Below are 18843 nucleotides of genomic sequence, written 5' to 3' on the forward strand. Positions count from 1 at the left end.
TAAAAAGCCAGGCACTTCTCACTGAGTTATTGAAGCTTTCATGTGAACGACTCGTCTTATTGACAATGTGACTGTAACATATTTATGATTTGATCAAAAGTTCTTTGAGTTTTTTAATATAGGCGAAATGATTGTTTGCTCTGCAATTCAGCTCCAATTTCTTTGGGATGTTGGGCATGATTGTGTTGACCTAAAACCAATTAGCTTGCTCTGTCCATGGGTGGCACGGTGGCTCCCTGGGGTGTATTGCTGGGACATTGGCATTGCCTGTCATTGCATTAGCAGTTCTGGAGCCCTGGGTTTAATTCCGGTCCTGGGTTCTGTCTGTGGGGAGTTTGCATGTTCTCTCCGATTTAGTGTGGGTTTCTTTCAGATGCTCTGGTCTCCTCCCACAGTCCTCCCACAGTGGTAGGTTATATAGGTATGTGCACATCTAGATACATCCAGGATGTATCTGCCAGGCACGTGTTTCTTGCTGGGATAGACGCCAGCTGCCATGCAGCTCTGTACTGGATAACATGGCTAGAAAATGGATGGATGAATTTGGTTGACAGAATTATCAGTTTTTTCAAATACATTGCATAGATATTGTATTGTATGTGTGTCTATAAAACATTAAAATATCTACAGCTGGCATCTATATGTGCCCTGTGATGGAAAACCAAATGATGAAAACATTTGACTGTCCATTGGACTTGCTGTAACAGTCTTTAAACACAGGCTAATGCAGAGAAACAGACATGCACAAATACAGGCATAAGGCTCAGAAACAGGACTGTTTATTTATAGTGCAGGGAAATAAAAAACAAACTCCAAAGGAATAATCTAGCTCCTTTTCAGTCTCTCACTATCAGGAGTGGGCAGCTAAGCTAATTGCCAGCCTTAACTGAACAACTCTTAACTCCAGTCTCTCTCTCTCTGTGACTCTTCACAAAAAACATGTGACTTTTGGTAGCTTGAGCTTCCTTCTTTGTGATCTGACACCTGACCAATAATCTTCCACCAGCAGGTCTTGTGACAGCGGGCAGCAGCTCACACCCCACAGCATTCTGGGAAATGCGGTCCAGACAAGAACCTCAAGTTTGTCTTGACTCACTCCCCTCTTGCACATATTTGTACAGTATGTATAGTAAAGAGACTGAATGTCCTGAAGGGATAGGCTGAGGAGGATAGGATAGAGCTGAGTAAATAAGTGCTGCTAATTATCTGTGTTCTCACCTTGTGCACTGCAGAAACTTAAAAACCTTGAAGTCTTGCATCTGCCGTTTGGAAAAGGCATTAAAAAGGCAGCTGAGATGATTATTAAAGTTTGTCAAACTGCCGTGCTTGAGGTCCCTTCGAATGCACTCCTGTTTGAAAGATGACAGTCTTGTCACATTTGGTAAGTTGTACAGAGATCCTTTATGTTTAGAATAGATCTAGAACAGAATAAGTGCTTGTTATGACAAGTCTACTGTATGATTTTCAAATGGTGTAAAAATAAGAACTAAATCAAACCTGTCAGTGCTGGGGCCCTGGGTTCAGTTCCTAAGATGCTATCTGTGTGGCGTTTGTATGTTCTCTCTGTGTTGATGTGGGCTTCCACCCACATGCTGGTAGGTTAATTAACCCTGCTGTTTGTGAGTGTGTGTTCGTCTGCCCTGTAATGGACTGGTGTGCCATCCAGGGTGTATCCTGCCCTATGCCTGTTACTTGCTGGGATAGGCTCCAGCTCCCCTCCGACCCCGTGTGGGATATCCTGGTTAAAATAAAATAGAGCTTTTTCTAATTTTTTATAAGCTGCATGCCAGAATTGTTATCCTATTAAGTTAGGACTGTGTTGTAAGAAAACAGTAGTTCTATTTCTAACAATAGTGCATTTCATTTTTCAATGCAATTGAAGTTTTTTTTATTAGATATATATATAAACTTAGTAGCATTAGTATTCTCAAAAAATAATATTGTTTAAACCTATCTATCAGGAAAACATTATCTTGGTTGATACTACTGTTTTGAAACGTTCCTGGAAATGACATCCAAATGAATTAAAATGCTTGATTAGCTGTCCTTACCTACAGCTGTGATACCACAACTGTATTCAGCCTATGGGAGGAGCGGTGGCTCTGTGGCTAAGGGACTTTGCCTCTGGCTGGAAGGTTGCTGGTCCAAATCCCGCGGCCGGCAGAGGAATCCTACTCTGTTGGGGCCCTGAGCAAGGCCCTTGACCCCAACTGCTCCAGAGGCGCTGTACAATGGCTGACCCTGGGCTCTGACCCCAAGATTCTCTCTGTCTGTCTGTCTCATGGAAGGCAAGCTGTGGTATGCGAAAAGACAAATTCCTAATGCAAGAAATTGTATATGGCTAATAAAGTGATCTTATGTTATCTTATTCCATGTAATAAATAAATATAAATATTTTTTTTAGCAAAGGCAACTCAAAATGGCCATTTCCTTGGACTTCATAAACTCATTATAGATCACAGCATCAACACCACAGAAAGAGGTTGGCAGGAATTATTCCACTGTCTGGGGCGCCTGAGTAACCTGGTGAAGGTGGACATCTCCAGACCCGTGTCTCATCTGCTGAAACCTTCTTCCTGCCTGGTCGTCGCCTGTGTAAGGGCCATCGCGCATCTCCCTAGAATCCAGCATGTTCTTCTGCCGGGCTGGCTAGATAGATAGATACTTTATTGATCCCGTGAGGGAAATTGCTGGACGAAATGGACTGGAAGCTGTTCGAAGACACGAAGAAGAGGCATCCTCAGTCACGACACATTTGTTTGACCTACAAGATCCACGTTCAGCCAAAGATTGTAGAAAGCGTTTGAACTTTAGTTGGCAACACGTACCACAACTTAAACAACAGAAATCAATCCCCGTTCGACCATCGCTTTCGGACGCTGTTGGCACCCGGTGAAGTACAGGTGTACTTGAAATGAAATGAGATGTGTACTTGTACTAATTAACTGCTGTCACTGTGTTTTTCTATTATTGGAAAATAAGACTGCAAAACCTGAGACCTCTAAATATATTCATATTAATTATATTTACATTTCCCTGTGCAAGGTCTGAAACAACTCCTTAAGCCTTGCAATCTAACACTGTTCTTGTATCTTATGTGGAAATAGAAAGGGCAAAAGGGTCATGATCTGTTTTGTAACCAAATGTATTCTGTAAAAGGATGTGATGAACTGTCTCCGGTCATTCGTCCTGCTCTCCTAATATGGACTAGCTGTAGATTGCTGTAATAGCTCTCACTATGTTGTTGTTACCGAGGGACTGTTGTTCGCTGTAATCTGGTATCCCATGACACCAGTTAACTGAGGCTCACACAAGCACATCACCAGTTGGGTCATCTGTCATTCCAACATCCCAACGACTGGAGTTACTTGTGGGAAGTAACTGGTGAGAAGGAGCCCCAATTGGAAATGGCTTCACCCAGAGGTTGAATGAATATTCAAGTGCTTGTGAAGGGCAGGGTCTTTATTAACAGCGGTTCATCTCTGATATCCACAAAATGTGTCCTCTTAGACATTTCCGAAGGTGTGTGTCCAATGTTGTACACTGGGCCAAGGAAATGTCGGGGAATGACGATGCCTAAATAAAGGAATTTCTTTTATTTTGTAACTGACCGCACCGCCTAGCAGTTTGAGAGGGTCCCAGGACTCTCTGGGGAAAGCAGGGATATTGGGGATTTGGGGGTACAGAGAATTAAGTTGTGGTGGCAAATGTAAGGGTACGTTCAAGGAAAGAACCTTCTACGTCTTTTTAAAAGTGATTATTCATGATAGTTCGTAGGAACACTGCCCCTTCTCTGTCCTGTGGCTGTGGTCCAGTAATATACAGCCAGAGTGCTGATAGTCTTGCAGATGGAAGAGGAGGTTCATCCTGTTGATATCAAGGCGGTGTAGGACTGCACACGTCATAGTGACTGTGCAGCTCCTACTGGACTGGTCCGCAGAGCAAGTCAGAGGCGAGCAACACGCTGTTCTGAATTTCCTAAGACTCATTCCCAAGGTCAGAGGAGCAGCACTGAGCTGAAATGACCTGAAAAGATCTGTTACAGAAGTCTCTGAAGTTTATCTTTTTAGAGCTGCAAATACAATTAATTTGCAAATATAATTTCTGTTTTACTTATAAGTCAAAAATGCTACAGAGGAGAGACCTCTGTAACTACAGTGAACTAAAATGACCTGAAACAATCTGCTCCTCTGACTTTGTGAGTGAGTGAGTGAGAGAAGTGAGAGTGTTCAGAACTGTCTTAAATAATGACTTTTAAAAAGAGGACATGTCCTTACACTGGCCTACAAACGTTATACTCGGAATCCCCAAATCCTATCCCTTTTCACTCTCAAAAGTGTAGAGTACCATCCTAATGAAAATTTCAACAAATCTATTAAATTAACAGCCAGAGGGGCCAGATCGCATTTAAGACATACACTGAATTTAAATATGTATTTAATTTTTGTTCTTGTTGCTCCCCAGGAATTCTGAAAATTCACTATTGCATATTAAGGCTCTACATCTATTAGCTGAAATATCGAATCTTATAGACATTAAAATACATTGTTAAATTGCACTGATTAATAAACAAGAATTAATTAAACTTCACTGTGTATATTTCTGGTGTGTCTTTATAGCAATTTTAGGGAAATATTACAATAAAATTCAAGCGACTGATGCAAGTTCATTTCTGACTGAGGATATTATTTCCACTATATTCAGGAACGTTCTAATATCATCTGGTGTTCTGCTTAGTCACCTACTGCACCAACGACTACAGGGCAGCAGCTGTTACAGTGGATTCCTTACAAATGAGGGACCTCTCGCATCCTCATAACCTCATCATCAGAAAGTTGTGAGTTTCGGGGCAGGGCCACTTCCTCTCTTGCTCTTTTCAGACACTTGCGGCAACTGTTCTCTCATAACCACGTCTGGAACGTGTGACCTTTACATGGGGGAGAAGCAATGCCGCATCCCTTTCCTGAAGAACATTCACATTCAGAAATAAGTCAAGAAATTTGCCATTACTTTCTTTCGCGCTGCTGTCAGGCTGCCCATGTTGCCCAAAGAAAGATTCACTCGGCGTCAACATGACAGAACAGCGATCCTTTCAAAACAATGTTCCACACTCCGTAAGCAAGAACTTCAGTGTTTGCAGTCACCCGATATGCCGATGGTCAAAGGAGCGCAAAACACGAAGCGTCAAAAGACAAGATGAGTTGATGGAAAGAGCATTGTATTGATGAGCACAAAAGTTCAGCTTGTACAATAGGCAATGAAGGTCCCGGCGTTGTCATCGCACTTGAAAGGACTGCCTTGCAGACTAAGGGCAGTGGGAGGTTGCTGTTTTGAGACGGGGGCATTGGGATGGTGGGCCGAGATCTATTCTTCTTAAGGAATTCTTCATCGTGAAAGATTGGTCCACAGGTCATCTAAAGAACTCACAATTGTTTTGGACTCAGGGAATCACGTGCTACTGAAGGGAGTGAAGTGCTGAAACACATGACATGCCCCCTTGATCTCACATGCACAATTCTGCTGCAACATGCACAGCTACCGTCCACACCAGGCAGTGGGGCTTCAGCAGAATTTGCTACGCCACCTGCAAATACACATCCAGCTGCACACATATACATGGCCTCTCTGGCCTTTTCAGGATCTCAAAAAAAAGCATAGCGTGGTTTTCCTGCAACCTGATTGACCGCATCTCTCTCAGAATGTGCCCCGCTGCATTCATTGCTGAAGCAGGATGGAGGCTAACGGACATGCCAGAACAGTGAGGTTCAGCGATCTCTCTGTCTATGGACACTTCTGTAGCAGCAAGGCGTATTTAAAATACAGGAATTAAGTTTGCTGCTCCCTTGCCAGTCCCTCTCTCCCTCATCTCAGTGCAGCTGGATACAGAGAGGCCATTCCATCTGGTTCACATTTAAGGTGTTTTTCTAGCTGATAGAGTTTCCTGATAAGGAACAGCTCCCAGGGCTGAGATTCACCAGCCACCCTAATAAATGGTCATCTCTGGCACCTTACTGTCTGGGAGATTCCATGGGAGAGTCTCATCCCAAGGTTTACAACCCTAAGGACAGAGGTCATTGTTACTCATCCTCCACCTCAATCAGCCAATCAGGAACTGGTAGGGCAGGGTAACCCCACATGGGTCTCGAATGCCCGCGGAACTTTTAGCCACTGAACTACCGTAGGTTAGCCCAGCTGACAGCCTCGTGAACCACCGGTACTCCACCGCCAAAGCTTGCCTGATCAACGAGTGAACTACGGTCGGAACTGTCGACAGCTGAATCTCAGGATTCAGGGCTAGCGCTACATCGGGAACGAACTGGTCTTCTTCCCATCTAAAGAGTGTGACTGGCTTGGACCCGCAGTCACTTTCCATGTGCACAAGCTCTGCTAGTTTCAGCCAACACTAACTAGCCGGTCTTCAAAGAGCATCAGCAGCGCATCGCAACAGGAATCTCTCCCTCCTCTCCTTCTCGCCAGCCGCACCGGCCACTGCCTGGCACCGAGCCAGAGAGTGCCGATTGCACACAGCAACAGCCTGCCACTACTTCTTTTGTCCGCGGGAGATCTGAATCCACACAGATCGGATGAGTATTCAACATTCTGCATTACAGCTCGAGAATTCAATTGTTACCTCAACCACAATTGATATCAATCTAATACCTATGAGTGATGTACTTGCTTTTGAGTATCTAGTGTAGAAGTTGTAATCCCAGTTCATTTACGAAACAGTCTAAATGAATGGTATACGGAATGTATGTCCCTCTTGGTTTGGAACTCTTCATGATTTAATATATACCTTTTGTATTCTGCTAACCCACACTCTTAAGATCTGTTATGTTTATATGCACATTTTATGTATTAATAAGTGTATTAGTATCTGTGTGTGTGCGTTAATGAGTTAACTCACAAGGTCGGTTTTCTAATAGCCATCAAAGAATCATTTTGTGACTTACTGCTACAATTAATAATTGTCCCAGTAAATACACAAAACCCCTACACATTCATGGAAACCAATATTTACCTGCTAATCCAGAATGCAGCAGAGAACAGTTGGACAGAAGGTTAGTATTTGTCGATACTGCATCACAGAAGTCAGTCTCTTCCCCCTCATTATGCAGGCTGACTTGTTGAACGATGAACTGTCCTCCAGTGACTGTCAGCTGCAATCACTGACTCAGACATGGTGTTGATCCATTGATGGCACTTTGGCTGATTTGGTTAACATGCTTTCCTCTTAAAACAGGAGATGCTGAGTTCAAATCCCAGCAGTGCTTGTCTTACAAAATGAATCACTATGGATGATTACGTACAGCTTGATTTTGTTTAACGCAAGTTTTCATTTTCTTTCTGGAACAACTTGCTTTTCATGAAATTCATACAGCTTGTGAAAGATGAAATACAAATCTTGCCTTGTATATCGCAGGCTGGTAAGAAAAAAGCATTATTTTCTTTTTTTAAGCTTGCAAATGGAGAAAAGGGACACATGTGAGTCTCTGTTAATTGAAAGGTTAGTGGTTTGAGCCCACCCAGAAATGCACTTCTCATTATTGCAATGTAAACCTCATCTCTACTTATTCGGATTTCTTAGCAAAACCTTAACCCACTTGATATTTGCAAGACATGTGAATGTTTTTGTTAAACAATTAAGTACGTAAGTCAATATCACTGGGAATGGCCAATAATGACCAACATTCAAGGACATCATATTCAGCCAAGGACTGAACGGCTGGCAGAAGAATTCATTTATGCTCTTGATGCATCCTTAGTTAGAATATTTAAAATTAAATTACAACACAGATTTGTTGGAGAACTTGACAAGCAAAAAAGATAGTTGGACAGCATGATTATGTTAGGACTGTACATTTGTATTTCAATACTTTTGTATATTTATCTTAATTTTAATATACATGTAACCATAAGTGCTGTTCTATGTAAATAAATTTTGTTGTATTTTATCATATTTTAGCTGAGGGCACAAGGGGGTATATTATACCTTTCGAAACTTCCAAGACAACTACAGTATAACAGAGGCTCATACTTTAATATAATTTGCTTTAAAAGAAAACCACAATTTGTACGATATCATCCCTCAATATCGACGTTCAAATGAAGGATTTAAAGAAGCAACAGCGATAGGAGAGTACATTGATTTTGGACCAGTGTTTGCATCTGAACAATCCTTCCTCCTGGAAAGAAGAAAAAACAGGTATGTTTTGAGTCTCATGATGATGCTCTTCTGGATAAAAAAAAACAGTGCGAATTTGTTTCGGATGTATTTTGGATAAAATTATAACTGTCATCGAAGAGAACTTTGATCAGTTGAATGCAGTTGAAACTTTTGACATTTTATATGATGACAGGACGTACATTTAGGACTCAGTACCGATAACGCTGCTACTATTGATGGAGTAGAAATAAGTGTATTGGCAATTTTATCTGAGGCAAGAAGTACTAGAACACCTCCTATAAAAATGTTAGGATTCAGAGCAAGAAATATTTTTCCACTTCACCCAATGGTATTGCATTAACGAGGCTGAAGCTGGCTTCTTATTCGCCAGCTTCTTCTTCTGCCTTAAATGCTGCTGCTGTGATGTTATGCCGCCTTTCGCCTGTAGATGGCTCTTTACAGTAATTTTTAAAAGTACTAATCGGGATGGATTACTGTATTTATCCTCAGTAAATGGGAATATGTAAGTAGTGACTATCCAAATAACATTTTTGTGTGAAACACATTTCAGAAAATTGTAAACCAATTTTCAAAACTCACAGTAACACAAACACAATAAGTAAATAAGACAAAACAGAAGTTCACAGGCACTTTCTGCATATTTACCACGACCTTGCCTTCTGACCATAAAAAGTCTTAAAATCTTGCATTTTACAAGAACTTTTTAATATAAATGGGACGTCTAGAACATGGCATATGAGAATATATGGTTAACCGAGGATGAGCAACGGGTGATGGCACTTTCTGCTTCTTGCTATAAACCTACCCCCTGGTTACAGATGCAGCCATTCAAAATGGGTGCGTTATTTTGCGGCATACCCCGGTGGGCGTGTCGCGGTATCACGCAGTGTCACGTGGTTAATCGCGCATCATTTGACGCTCTGCCGGAAACTATCCGGCGTCACCTTGTAAAACCGCCAGGGGGAGCTTAACCTCTCATGTACAGCATTTGAGCCTTTAATTTTGAACAGTGTATTACAGCATGTTAATCTTCAGTCATTAAAATGTTGGTATATTTTATGAAAGCAAGATTGCTCAGTTGGACAAAAGTACACAACCTACCTTTATCAGAAATATTTATGCATCAAAGCCTTTACCGAAGATATTACTAATAGTATTAATAATGGATGACTTTGGACAAGCTGTATACTCAAAGTATAATTTCTTTAGCACATTTGTACAAGCACTTGGAATCTGTCCAAGCCATACTTTGTCAGGCATTTTGTTTTACTTCAACGGGCATAAAAACTTCCTTGCTTTTAACAGGGCGTTTCATAATTTCTAACTACGAAAATGATTTAAAATGCGACACCTATCATTCAACTAGAGCTTAAAATATCACAAGGAAAAATACACACCGGTATTCCATTTCTCACGTTATACCGGAGTCAACAAGCATACTTTTAGAATTTGATTAAAAGGGAATATAATATGGAATCGCGTGTCTCAAGAATTTAATAACGGTATGATTATATCCGTGTACTGCGGCAGGGCTGTGTAGGGCTGTTTCGCCTGCCTGCTCATGCGAGCTGACTGTAGCCGACTGGTCTAGGTGCGTGCCTGCCAACGGGCAGGTTGTGTGCTCGAATCCAGGTGGAAGGTGCTGGACCTTCCAGTTTTATTTATTTTTTAATCGCGTAACATATTACCGTATGCAAACTGTACTGTATACAGTATGTATATGTATATTTAATGTCTTAACTGTGCCCGTTTAAGTATTGAATATTCATATCTAATTTTACCACTGAAGGGAAATCTTAACATAAACATACAGTATATGGCTGGTCTCGGTACTTTAAAGAAAACATACACACCAGTATTCCATTTCTCCCTAAACATTGTAAGCTTCGAAGTCTTTAACTAACGTGATACCGGAGTCAACAAGCATACTTTTAGAATTTGATTAAAAGGGAATATAATATGGAATCGCGTATCTCAAGAAATTAATAACGATATAATTATATTCATGTTGCAAAAGAACTGCAACGGACATAAAAACTCCCTTGCTTTTAACAGAGCGTTCCATAATTTCTAACTACGAAAATGCCAGGTGAAAGGATTTGTAAACATATTTTGTTAAAGCAAGTCAGTTTTTTCTGCAACACATAAAATACATTTTTCCAAGAAAGTTTAGCCTTTGTCACTAATGAAACCACTAAATAAAGACATAAATATAGAAATCTTAAGATTTGTTTTATTTAATGTTGGTAGCAGGATGAACTGTCAGAGTGTATATTTTGCTCGCAAAGTTGCTGCAAGATGTTAACAGTGAAAAAGGTATTTAGAAATGAGTTATTTCAAGATGAAAAAGAAAACATACACGAAACATGGTTTCATTACGACCAGAATCGGTCTTGAGATATTTTTAACTTGATTTACAGTATTTGAGAGGTATGTCTTAACACCGATACTACAGTGCTTAAGTACTGCTCACGTATATGTTTCTAGGTTTATATTATGCATTTCATACGGTCAAATTACTTTTGAGCAACTAATAAGAAGCGCGAAACGGTATGCATTTTACTTTCGTTTTGTGCTGGGACCCGTGGATTGATTAGAGATCAAGTACATACAAGTCATTTTTTAAATGTTGTAGTTCGTCTTGAAAAAATGTTACGAGTACATCATCTATCAACAATCACACAGGTTCTGTTTCCATATTGCGGATTTTGGTTAGGTATTATCAAATCCAGTGGCGCTGTTAGTTTACTGAGTCCCATGTCACATGGTCTGTGATTGAAGCCAGTTAGACCGGTTTAATTCGTCACAGCCAGCACTCTTCAGGTGTGAGGGTCTTCTGCTCAGAATGAAACGCGAATGTTTGTGTATATTCTAATGGTAGTGGGGGCAGGGTGTGTGGGAACAGGTTTGGTTGAAATTGCATTAGAGATCTATGTTCTTCACACCTGAAACATTTTCTCTGAAAGCATTTTCTTCGCAGTTTAACCGATCTTGTTACAGCATGTTACAGTTTACTTTTATTAACCATATTAATTTTAAGTGCTTAATGTAAAATCTTGTAAAAATATATTTTCATTTCATTGTTCAAATATACATTAAGTCTGACTATCATATAATAAGTTAAATACAAAACTAAAGAAAAAATAGGGATAAATATAATTCAAAATATTTTGCTAACAATGTTAACTGTTTATGAATAATAAAATGTATTAACTAAGGAGTAGGATGGCACAGTTGTTAGTATGTTTTTTGTTTTGTTTCTTTTTCATAAATACAACAGTAGTACCTGATGTCTCAGTGGCTTTCAAAATTAAATTATGCAATAAATAACCACATGTAAGACTCTGATGCTTAAAATGTTTAGGGAGAAAGTGGAATACTGGTGTGTATTTTTTCTTTAAACTACCAATACCAGCCATATACAGTCTGTAACGTAGGGATTTCTATACGTCTTTATTTAGTGTTTACATTAGTGACAAAGGCTAAACTTTTAGCTTCAGTAACGTGTACATATCTCCCCTTTTTATAAAACAACATGGTTGAAAACTGTTCCAGAGCCACTGTTGTTTCATCAGTGAAAAGTACATCATGAAATGCCTCTCCCTGTTCAATCCACTGGAAAAAAGAAAAGGAGCATAAAGCCTCTGATGGTCATAAACGATATTCATTTAGGAGCAGCATCAGAGGTATGTTTTTAACTGCACTGCATTGGAGAGAATACCATAGTGTGTTTTTTTTTTACTCCCTGGCGGAAACTCGCTTCCAGAATAATCAGTATGGCTCAGAGATTAAATAAAACTTCACTCGCACCAAACAAATGTATATTTCTAAATATCACAACATGATCGAATTTAAGTCATTTTAATAACAATGAATAGTCACCTATGCGTTACAATATAAACATTTATATTGATTTAAATCGCGTTTAAATCACCTTTATTTAAAACCCATAAATAAAGCTGATACTGTTTAGACTTCCAATTATTTAAAACTGTATTAAAGCAGCACGATACACAATGCAACGTAAATCGCTATCTTTGTCTTCTGTGTAATAATGTTCACCTCTCTGTCCAGCAAATTTACAGGTTAAAAACAATACTGTTAGGCTGGGAAAACGATTTTTTTTAAGAAATACAAAATGAGATATAATGATATGTTCCGGCTTAGACATTAACGAAGAGCATAACGCGTGTACTGTATACACTCCAAGTACAACCCCCCTCTCTGCAGGAGTGCTGGCTGTGACGAATTGAACCGTCTCACGGGTATTTTCAAAGTAGGAGGCGAGATTTCCAGCGAAAGACACTCCCCCCCCCCCCCTCAAAAACCCAGTAAGTACAGTACTTACTAGTTAAAGGCTAGGCTCCCGACTACGGCGAAAGGAACCCTTCTTTCATTAGAATACAATGAACATATTTTAGCCCTGAATGAATAAATAGCAAACATGGTTTACATAAAAGACATTTTTCCAAGAAAGTTTAGCCTTTGTCACTAATGAAACCACTAAAGAAAGACATAAATATAAAAATCTTAAGATTTTTAAAATGCATGACTTTGCTAAAATTTATTTGAAAATAAAAACAATTACAACCGCCAGGGGAGAGAGAGAACAGGGGAGGGATGTTGGTTTTGCATAAGGGGCGGGGCTATGGAAATTAGGTCTGTTTGGGAATGTGTAGTTACATGTTCTGGCTGTTTGTGAATTATCGTTGTTGAGTATGGAGTGTTGAGGTATTGATTTTGTGTAATGCTTTATGTTGAAAATTGAGGTGGATTTTGTTTATGATAAACAGGATAAACTGGGATGGGAGGAAGGTTTGGTTTTGCATAAGGGGCGGGATTATGATAATTGGAGGACTTTGCGAGAGTAAAATGGTTTGATATATTTGATTTTGTATTGTGGTTGTTATCTATGTTTTTGGTTGGTATTATGTTTATATGGTTGTTTTTGTTGGTTGGTTGTTATTATGGTTATTAATAATACGATCTATAGTTGAAATCTGAGCCTAAATAAAAAGAAAAAGCAAGTGATTAGGTTTATGAGCAATCTAATTACTTATTCGTTTAAAACGCTATATAAAATAAAGTTTATTATTAATTTGCTGCACAGAGCGGTGAATATTATTATGCATAAGACAAAGATAACGATCCTGATCAGTTTAGAAATCTGTGTACGCTGTAAGGTTTTTACTTAAACTTTTAAAATACACGTTTTGAATAGAAAGAAATCCTCTTCCTGTTACAGTATGTATAGCAAACCAGCACGTCTTTTTTCTCCAATCAGAGGGGTGTCAGATGGTGTCAGCCAATCACCATTCTGCGTTGGGTAGCAACGGGTGACTGTTCTCAGGCGGAAGATGTAAACAGCTTAATGTTCGTGTTAAATAATTTTTTTAAATTCAATTAAACGGGCACAGTTAAGACATTAAATATACATATACATACTGTATACAGTACAGTTTGCATACGGTAATATGTTTATGTTACGCGATTAAAAAATAAATAAATAAAACTAGAAGGTCCAGCTGGATTCGAGCACACAGCCTGCCCGTTGGCAGGCACGCACCTAGACCAGTCGGCTACAGTCAGCTCGCTGGAGCAGGCAGGCGAAACAGCCCTACACAGCCCTGCCGCAGTACACGGATATAATCATACCGTTATTAAATTCTTGAGATACGCGATTCCATATTATATTCCCTTTTAATCAAATTCTAAAAGTATGCTTGTTGACTCCGGTATCACGTTAGTTAAAGACTTCGAAGCTTACAATGTTTAGGGAGAAATGGAATACCGGTGTGTATTTTTTTCTTTAAAGTACCAAGACCAGCTATATACTGTATGTTTATGTTCCAAAATTAATATCGTTTATGGCTTTCACACGCGTTACAGTATGCTCCTATTCTTTTTATGCTCAGCTACTAAGATTTCCCTTCAGTGGTAAAATTCAATATCTACAACGGGCACAGCAAAGACGTTTTTACTGTAAGTCTTTCTACGACAGACCAACGGACCACGAGTGCCCCTGTCGGTCAACCAATCACTTACTGCGGTGCCACGCGTCATCTTGCGTCATACTGAGCGACGTCACCTGCGGTACGTGTCTGTGACGCGCACTTTGAATGGCTGCATCTGTATAAAAACATCTAAAAATTCTGACACTGAGGTGTGAGAGACAATGGAACAGACTATCAAAATCCTGAACTTTAGGAAATTTTACTGTGCTATTTTTTTAAATATGACCCTGTGAACCTGGCATGTCCCTCCTTCCTCATTACCAAAACATCTCAATGTTCCGACACTATGTACATTGGTAATTACAACACTTCACTGTTGCATTTCTGAGTTGTGACATTGTGAACATGGCATGTTAAAGTATATAGACAATCTAGATCAGAACAGGCTAAATGCAATTCATAGTGATTTATCACTTTCTTACTTTCTAAATGAAAAAAAAAAAATTCAGTGATTATGACACTTCGGTATGACATAAAATATGCTTCAATGACAGAATAAATAATCATGGAAAAAATACCCACAGTGGACATTCATATTTGTGATTATAGGAAATTTAAATATCAGGTGAGTAGCTGCGTCAGCATGCGTATGCTGCAAAGGAACAAGTAAAGGGTTATTCCATGCTGAAAAGAGAAGAAAGGAAACACAACTTGTTGGCCGTGGAGCCTTCTTCAGGTGTGAGAAAGACAGGGCAGTAAGCAAAGATAATTTTCTTTTTATCTTTGCTTACTGCAGTTTATCTTTGATGACAACATCAAAGACATTAAGTATTTTTTACCGCTAACAGCTCAACATCATCTTCCTTTTATATCTAACCTCATCAGATCTCTCAACTCCCAACTCTTCCAGTTTCTCACTTCAGAGAAGGATAAAAAACTCAATCATCCTCTACAGAGAAAAACCATCAACACCCCTGCCACCTCCACCAATCCTAACCTTGTTGTTACTATACCCTCTGACCTTTCCCTTTCACCCCTTTGCATCCTCAGCTAACATATTTTAATATTACAACACAATTACAATAGATTGTATTTATGTTTAAAATTAAGGTAAATATGTCAAAATATCAAAATCCAACTGCACAGTGCTAACGTAACAATGCTAGTCAAGTTCTCAAACAAATCTGCATTGTATTTTTAAAATATTTCAGCAGAGGATGTGACGGGAGTATAAATGATTCGACGATCATTTTTCTTGTGAGAATATGGTTTTCTGGGGAGTTGCGATGTTGGGCATTATTGGACATTTTTGACACGTGTTGAACACTCGCATTTCCTACAAATATTAAAATGGCTATGGTTTCGCTGAGAAATCCAATTGACCTATGCGAAGACAATATTTACATCGCCAAAGAAGCCCTTCCCCGGGTGGCGTCGAACCACCAACCTTTTGATTAATAGCCGAACGCGCTAACCGATTGCGCCACAGAGACTAACTGCTGGACATTTTTTCTCGAATCACAAGTTTCCGGTTAAAAAAAATCTCTTACCATTCTTTTTGCCAGCCGGTAATATTTCTTCTGCACTGATAACCAAGAATTGAATTTCATTTTTCGCAAGCTGTGTGAATTTCATCAAAAACAAGTTTTCCAGAAAGGAAATGAACACATGCATTTAACGAAATCAAGCCCTTTGTGAGTGACCAAAATGGTACGTTCTGTACTACAAGATAGGAAAAAATACACAGCTGGGATTTGAACCTAGGTTCTTTTGTTTAATAAAAAGGCGCTTTAACCAACTAAGCTATGGTGACAGGACAGCTGTTTCCTTTTACAGCCACTTGGACACACCGCTCTGAGACATCTGCGTTCAGTAAGCGCTGAACCTGCTCTCAGAGCAAATTGCCTCTTTTACATACAGTAGCAGCCCCGACACTGAGAAACGAAGAGAACTGGCTTTTATCTGGCATTTTTCATGTCCAATGGGTTTGACATCTCCCAAGGGCGACAGAGTTCTTTTGCAACACTATTTCTTCCTCTTTTTTCTTTCTGTACGCTTTGATAAAAACGAGAAATCGTGCAAGGGAAAAATGTATTTTTTTTTTCATAGAGAAAACGTGCACCAGGAAATGTTGTGTTGAGAAGAAGTGATTTAACATGATACGTGACCTAATTTATCGGAGCAAATGCTCACCCAGCAAGGTCTGGAGAGGTTGGAGAGTCTGGTGGATGTGATAATTATACGGTGTTGTGGAAGAAAGTCTTTCTTTGAATTCTCAATCAATCGGAATTTCAGTGCGAAACATAAACCCTTTGTCTGATTTAATGAGATGATATTTTAAAACATAAAAAATCAGAAAACACGTTTCTCACTTTGAAATTTTAGACGTGGCGGTGTATTACTAGCAGCGGCGCTGAGCACACTATGGGGGAATTCAGGTTATGTGAAATACCAGCGGTTTAATAAATAACGCAGCTGATTTCGGATCATAAGATTATAGGTTCGACTTCTACCTGACTCGTGTACATTTTATTCAAGCTCCTCAGTAATAGATGTCTATTATGTAATGAACCGCACCTGAAAGCAAACGTTGGGTCTGTTTCCTTTGTTTTCCAGCATGAAATAGCAAATCGTTACAAAAAGCACCTGCTAATGTCCAATAGCGTTTTTTTTTTCAAATTACATTTTCAGGCTTCAGACACTATTTAATAAAAGAAAAGTGTCCGAAACTCCCTAACTTTCAGGTTTGCTTGAACCTGTATTTTTTAAAAAGAAAGTTACCTGAAACTTCCGGGATTCCATTCTATGATGTAGCTGTCTCTAAAGTTGGACGTGATGTTTAGCAGATGTGAACGGTGCCTTTTCTCGTGTTCAAGGCTGTTCGCTGTGTGAGCTCCACACTGCGTGTCCTGTACTGCTCTATTTTGTTTAGATCATCTATGTGGTGTTCAGATAGAACTCAACTGCATGGTGTTCAGGACTAGCAGAACCTGAAAAACTAACAGCTGACTTCGACGTGATTTGAACACGCAGCCTTCTGAACTGGAGTCAGACGCGCTACCGTTGCGCCACGAGGTCGCGGTCATCAGCGTCTTTGAATTCCTCAAAGGAGACAAATCAGCCTCACAAAAAAAAATCTCCTGTGAAGAGCGCTGCTCTTCCGAAGAGAGTCTCTTCTTCCCAGACAACATTTTATTCTTCCTGCGCAGCTCTTGTGCAGGTGTTGTTCTCAATTACAGATCCAGGAACACTGATTTGTTTTCCTATTTTTTTTTTAAATTAAGTACCCCATAGTGCAACGGTAGCACGTCTGACTCTAAATCCCCAAGTTCATTTTCAAGGTATATCGGAGTCAACTGATACTGATCAGGTTCTGCTGCTACTGAACCCGCAGTCTTCACCTTAAAGTTCAGTTCCTCAAGCCTTCTGACCTTATATGTCCATCCCTTCTCGTCAAAACTCGTATTTTCACAGGGTACCCTTCAGAAATCGCAGTATAGAATGAAAAAACTCCAGTAGCTCTCGGCCGCTGTTGGTGATTTTCCTTTAAAAATAAATGAATCTCTGGAAATTTTACGGAGTGTATCACTTTCACCGAGACCGAGAAGTGTTAAGCTGTACATGAGTCTTTGTGGCTCGGTTGTTAACCGAAAGGGTGGTGGGTTGAGCCCTCCCAGGGACGCTATGAGCCTTTTAAGGTACAAAGCAGTCTCACTTTATCTCCACGGCCGGTCTTGTACCGCAATCAAATACAGAGCCCGTAGGAGGCAGTAAGCTCGCATATACTGTATAGCTCACTGTGTATATAATGAAGAAGCAGAGGTTAGTTTCTCATCTGCGCGTTACAGAGCCTTACGCAACTCGTACTGTACCAACAGCTAGAGTTTGGTCCCTGCACGGGCTATTAGTTGAAAGGCCATTGTAAATGACGTGTAAGAGATTTATAGATAGATACTTTATTGATCCCGTGAGGGAAATTAATAAAGCTTATCCAGCTGGCTTTTATGTTTCACACTAAATTGCGATCTTGAAACCAAAATAATTAGAAATATGGAACACAACCGTTGTTCCCCAAAAAGGAAAGCTGTTTAACACTGACGTCACTCCTTTTTATTTAACCCAGATTGTGAAGACAACTCTGCCCTATCAAAGGAAAATGTTGCACAAAAGTTGGAAAGCACACTCTGAATCCATCTGTACTGTATATTTGATTTCCGCGATCCGTTCAAGGCTGCTTGGTGCTTCGCAAGCAAGTCATTTCAGGGAAGAAACTCAGTTTAGAGAACTACGGGTGCATTTTCACTCATTGAATTTGATCTTTGTACTCTCTTATCAGTCTCAGCAATAATATTTCAAAATTACAGTTCGGATTTGTTGGAAAACTTCACAGGCATTATTAAGTTAGGACTGTACAATTGTATTTTAATATCTTGGTATATTTACCTTCATTGTAATATGGATGTAACCATAAATATTCTTAAGCATGTTGTACTTTTCTCGTACTTTTTAAAACATTTTAACTGATGACGCACACGACTATTATACCTTGTGATACATGCAAGACATCTGTAAACTAAGATGTAATTACAGTCAAATTGGCAATTAACAGAAAACCACAATTTGTATAAGAAACGTATAAATTTGATTGCTTCCATAGTATTTTGGATTTTCTTACGAAGATCTCACGAAGTATTGCCAGGA

General features: G+C 39.5%; 1 non-coding gene across 1 annotated transcript; it reads right to left on the reverse strand.

The window, feature by feature from the left end:
- Positions 1-17148: 17148 nt before the first annotated feature.
- On the reverse strand, positions 17149-17220 carry trnaw-cca (transfer RNA tryptophan (anticodon CCA)). Its single transcript has one exon. It is a non-coding gene; the product is annotated as a tRNA-Trp (tRNA).
- Between the last annotated feature and the right edge of the window lie 1623 nt (positions 17221-18843).

Source organism: Atractosteus spatula, unplaced genomic scaffold (genome assembly GCF_055471065.1).
Source record: "Atractosteus spatula isolate fAtrSpa1 unplaced genomic scaffold, fAtrSpa1.hap1 Scaffold_69, whole genome shotgun sequence".
NCBI lineage: Eukaryota > Metazoa > Chordata > Actinopteri > Semionotiformes > Lepisosteidae > Atractosteus > Atractosteus spatula.